The following is a 6185-nucleotide window of genomic DNA, read 5'->3' as shown; positions in this document are numbered from 1 at the left end:
CAGCACATGGGCAGCTCAGTGTGCAATCCCCAGGAATCTGCCGGATGCAGAATGAAATAATTTCCATGTGTATGCATGAAAGTTACGTCATCTCAGTCTGGCAATCAAGATGGCTGAAGATCCCGAACCTGGAAGAAGACCTGATGAAGATCTCAGCACTGGCAAGGGAACTCATGGAAATGACATTGATTGGGTGGAGGTGAGTATTTGCAAACCTTTGTTCTTCTTTAAAATAAACTATTGATTTGCTAAAGCAGGTCAAATAAACTGGTTCACTATAATGACATCCCCACCAGCTGCTGAATCTCCCCTACTCTTCACTCTCCCAATGCTTCACTCAGCCCCTAGAAGTGAAAACAATATGCAGTATTTCTGAATACGGTGAACATGTGACTTACACTCGTTCCTCCCAGTTGACGGCGTTGCTGTTTGGTAATTGACCGTTTAGGCACCCAGTGCTGTTACAGATCTTTAGACCTGTGTAAGCTACAAGTTGTGGCCTTTTACCCTAATTCCAGTCTTGCCTTCATTTTATGTGGCAAAATATTTGAGCTTTAGTTTTAGTGGTAGCTGTTCCAATGGGGAATCTGGGTTTAAGGGCCAGTTCACACCATAAACAGTGCATTCCAGAGTGCTCAACCTCTGGAACGCACTGTATCACATCCCGGCTGGCTTCCTGCGTTCACGGATGGGTGGGGGGGTGGCGGTGCATTGAAGTAGATGGCACCACAGCCATGCCCTGAACGCAGAAAGCCAGTCGGGAATAAGATACAGTGTGTTCCAGTGGCTGACTTCTCTGGAACACACGGCTTATGGTGTGTACCAGCCCTGGGGGAGGGGATTTTGTAACTAGAACAGGGTGGTTCAACAAACTTTCACACCTCCTGTGCTGTTCTTGGACAATCAACACCTGCCATGACACATCCCATAGTGCTTGAATTAAGCTGGTTTGGTTACCCATGTGGATATAAATGCTCGGGTGCTCCTGACACTAGAACTACAGAAGTGGCTTGAATAAGCTGCAAAACATCTTCAACTGCATAGAACAAGCCCAGCTAAGTGTGTCTAACTATTGCTAGTGTAGCCACCATCACCTTCTGTGATGTGACTACTAGACATTTAGTGATAGCCAGGGCTGTAGTCAGCCTGGGTGGATTATAGTGGCAGTTATATGGATAATTCCAGGTGTCTGGCACTGCCTGTACCCCTCTGAGTGGAGTGTGACTCTGTCATATTGTGGGACAGCCAATGAGAGACACTGGAGTGTATGTACAGTGCAGCTGCCAATGACTGGGTTTCTCTCAACCAGTGGTGCATGCTGGGTTCGGGTACAGATACTGGAGGGATTTCCCATGTGCTCAGACTAGCCAGGATCAGCCATGGATTAGGGCTGGATGCTGTCCAGCCAGCACCCAGGCCTGGGGGTGGGCATAGGCTGGTGTGAGGGAAATGTTTCCCTGGGGCCTCTAACATGGAGGCAGCCTGTGTTACTGCCAGAAGAAGAGACCCAGGACCATGGATGGCTCTTGAAGTTTCCTGGAACCCAAAGGACTTCATGAGCATGGCCGGTGTCTCTCATGCTGAGGATTTATACTCATCCTTACTGACCTGCTACTTCATTTACTATCCGGTGTCTCCCAAGTGGATCTACTCTGAGATTCTAACCAGGTCTAGTGAGTCTGGATGTCTGTTACACCCTGGAAGCAGATAATCTCTATACCCTCTCTCCCCAGTGAAGATGTTTAATAAAAGTTATTCAGCATGATACTACTGGAGCGGACATCAGCTTTTGTGGGCACTAGAAGAAGGGCGGTAAATGCTAATGGGTGGGCAGCTGAAGATCAAACCGTAGCAGACTAGAGATGAACCGGGCATAATCCTGCGGCTCCTTCGGGGGTAGCGCTTCACTAGCAATACAACCACCTTGATAAATGAGAACCTTCACAGACAACTCCTGATCTGCATACTTGTTCATGGCCAGTGACCCGGGAAGTATTGAAGGTAATCGATGAGCATTAAAATCAGCTAAGTAGCATTTTTAGAAGGAGAGACTAACAGTGGCAGCCTTCAAATCCTCTCAGCACAGGCTTCCTTCAACTGATTCCTTCTTTTTCACTCCAACACTTTCGCCTATCACTATAACTCAAAGGAGTCGATTTTCTGGCACTAAGCCTTTCTAACTGCAGCAATATATTAGTACTAGGAAGGCCGTAGCTCTGACAGTATAAGCCTTTGCTGACAATGTGATATCTTTTTTCTTTATTGTGTTGTACTTTCTTCCCAATAAACAAACATCTTTTAATCTTTTACAATGCCTCAAACACATAGCAGCAGGAGAGTGCCAGGGAATCAGAAAAACTAAAGCTGGGCTCCAGACAAGTAGTTGAAACACATTTAATGGAACAGTTTTACCTGCCAGAAGATTTGTAACTCTGTTCCACCGGTTTTGTGATCTTGGAAACCCTGCCAGACAGCACTGCTAGATATTCTGTCATCGCTGGAGAAGCAGCTGCACCACTACTGCCTGCTAATTGGGCAACAAAGGAGCAGTAGCACAGTGCTGAGAACCAATCATCTCACTGTGCTGTCTTCACTGTCAGCACTTGTGAATTGCAGCAAAGACTGATTGGCTTGTAGTGTTGGTCCATCCTCCCACAGTCTGTTCTGCTTTATAGGGTCTTAAAGTATCAGTAAACCCAAAATTGTTATTCTCCTTATTGGCTGCAAAACTACTGCCCCTTACTATGTATGATGTCAATTTTTTTTCTATAATTGATTATTAGATATTGTGGTGACATTGCCAGTTCCCAGCTCATGAATATTGAGAGCGGCAATGCCACTCTTTCTGTGCATGCTCGAGTTATCACAATTGAGGAGGCAATGCATTTCCCATCTGCCCACTCTATGTGACACTCCTGATTGATTGACAGCACCAACAAGGAGCTGTCAATCTGCATAAGCTCTCCCTTTACCAATGTGAAAATAGAAATGCATTTATTGTATATAATTGGACATTTGCAATGACAAAGCTTCAATGTGCTTAAATCTTAACTCCAGCTATAGAAATATATATACACTTACATTGGTCCAGCTTGGCACAATGTAAGTATATAAATGATCCCTGGCAGGGCCATGGGGATCATGTACTATATTGTAGTAACCACAGCTAATACAGTATCTTACAGCGATCTTCCAGGTCCAGCAACAGCGACTGTGCTGAACAACTTTCGCTGTGCTGTTAAAACGCAGTGGGTTGCTCATTAGGCATAGTGGCCGTTCGGCAAATGCCTAGTATTTTTGTCAATGAATACTAGGTGCTCTCTAACTGGATGCAGGCACTGTTCAGCTGATAATTTTCCACCCAGCTCCTTCAACAAAATACAATTGACAAATTGACAATTGTCAAACCAGGTGGTGTTGGTGGTAGGGCCATTCACACCTAAAATTTGAGCTGTGGGTGGCCAGCTTAACTCCGAGCAATGTTTCAAACTGGGACTTGAGTTCCTCTTTGAGATTTTTATAAATACTTGACTGCAATAATTGGCCTCTTTTACATCTGCGTAAGCTAACCTTTAAATACCGTATATGTGTGACATTTTGTGACATTTTAAATACCTGTAACCCATAGTGGAGTTCGGCTTGGAGCAGAACAACACTAATCACCTGTTGATAGAAATAACTACAATATAAGATTTTATCTTCAATTGCCATGCTGATTGCTGATGCTAATAACTAAATAGCGTTTGTATTGCTGACAAGTGTCCCAGTGTCACCAGGAGACATCTTGGTCGTCTCCTTCACTGAAGTGTGACGTTCCTGATGCGCAGCGTTCATGCACATCCACTTAGAGGGAATATTGTTTGTATGTGCAACAACCAGACTGGTGAACACATACCGTCATATTCCCATTTAAACTTTACGAGCATCTGCCTCTGGCCCAGGAGGCCTCACAGCTGTCAGAAACTAGTGTGGCAGAAATGACTAAGTTCTATCATTTTGGAACAAATCGTGTCACTTTAATGGAATAAATCTGCAGGACAGTCTATTACAATTCAGACTATTAATTATGAAGATGTCAGACAGTCACCGCGAATAGGTCCTGCTGAACAAATGAGATCTTGCTGGCCTAGAAGCGTATTGATCCCTTTGCCTCGATCCCTACTTAGCGCAGGGAGGGGCTATTAAACCGCAGTGAGTTAAATAAAATAGAGATGGATCCTGCAAACCTGGGGCCTGGTGGACGCTGAGCGATCAATCATATTTTTAACCACTTTCCTGCCAGGGAGGGACAACATGGGTGGCCGTGAGAGATAAGTGTTATTTATAATGATATTTTAATTGAAGTGTCGCAGATATGCTCATTACCATAATTAGTGTGCAATCTTCAGGCGGGAATCAGAGTGTAATGAATAGCGAGAATAATATTAGCTTGGGACACAGTCAGGCTGAGCTGCGTGCCAGCAGTAAATTGGGCAATTTGCATAACGAGATGGCAGCCTTGTTAGAAGAAGCACGAGGCTGTGTGATATGACAAGCTCTTCTGAAAGCGGACTGAGCAAAGAGGGAGACACTACAGAGATCCTCTCCAGGCTTGCAGGAAGCAAGCCAAATGTTCTCTTCTGAGTACCAGAGCGCATCATTTACAGGATAACATCAGTACTGCCATGCGGCAGCTCCACCATATTGTTCCAGTAAAATATATCTCTTTCAAATGGTTCCTTTTATGACTTGGCTGCTTGAAAGGGAATTCCAAAACTGCTGTAAAGTAAATAAACTGTGAGGAGATATTCATTGCAATTATTATCTGAAGTCTTGAAGTTTTCCACCTTTAAGTGTATTGCTGGTGAGTGTAATATAAGGAATACAAAGGTTATGAACCATCACAAAAGCAAAGACACCTCGAAAGCCCCATTTTGTTTTGAGTGTAATATAAGGATCAGTGTGGTGTTTCTGCTGCTACACTCTGTGGAATGCACACAGAACCCACACTGCTCTGCTTGGGTTATTCACCCACCAACCTGCAACAGAATATAGACGTTGGAGGGTGTCTCGATTACAGGGGGTGAATAAAGGCATGGAAACATGAACAATTCTCCTCAAGGGACACAGCAATACATACCAAGCAGAGGTTTCACCTTTTTTAACCTAAGCTATCTACCGCTCCAAGCTCGCTCCCATGAAAGACTACAATCTCAAAACAAATTAGTAAACTAAACGTGAGAATGTAGTCCATCAGGGAAGCAAGCTTGGAGCGGTGGCTACTTTACAACACACACAGGGACCATGGGGAACAAAAGTAGCCACCCTCCAGATGGAAGGACAATGTCAGCAGAAATTCAGAGATGATTTGAGGATCTACAGCTGAGTGATACACAATTAAGCTACATTTTTGTTAATCGTTAAGGTACTTGAATGTATTTTTAAGATTTTGCTCCTGAGTTTAGTTGCACTTTAAGCATTGTTTTAAGGAACGGAAGCAGGAACCACAATACAGAGCAAACCCTCGCCAGAGTTTCAGATTCATTTTTCTTTTCTTTGGGGAATGACGTCAATATATCTCATGAATACATTGGTCAGAGTTTTGGCAGGCTTTGCAATATGGTGCTTTTTCATTTACCTGCCTTCTAGGGATCTTGTTGAGCATCAAAGTAGAAGCATATGCCAGTCCATTATCTTTCACTTATGGTGTAACAGAAGCTCAGCAACCCTAGCACAACCTGTCATTGAACTTCCACTGACCCATTCTTCTTTAAAATAAACTAGTGCGCAATGTAAGAAAGCAGAGGATATTATTAAAATGCAATCCAAAGCCTATCAGGAGATAATCCCTGGGGTTGATTCATTTATGGACTAGATAATCTAATTTAGCAAAGTGAATATAGGAAAGCTGAATTAATTTCAGTCATATATAGGCAGAATTTCAAAAATTCTGTTTCCTTGCACATGATCAGGCATTCAATGTAAACATAAGGCTATAATTACAAAGCAGAGAATGTGACTTTCACACACATTCTCGGGTGTACGGCCATCCAGACCCATGTGTTTTAAAAAGGAGTGATTGATTCTCCATCAGCAAATGCTTTATAAATAGGCCTTTATAGTGCCACCTTATTCGAAAAGTTATCTGAAGTTTCTCTCTTTTAGAAAATAGGCTCAGGCTTAAAGAGTAACTCCTCTTTAAAAAT

Source organism: Nanorana parkeri, unplaced genomic scaffold (assembly GCF_000935625.1).
Source record: "Nanorana parkeri isolate BGI_ZX_2015 unplaced genomic scaffold, ASM93562v1 scaffold201, whole genome shotgun sequence".
Taxonomy (NCBI): Eukaryota; Metazoa; Chordata; class Amphibia; order Anura; family Dicroglossidae; genus Nanorana; species Nanorana parkeri.
Note: the sequence above shows the minus strand (reverse complement) of the source record.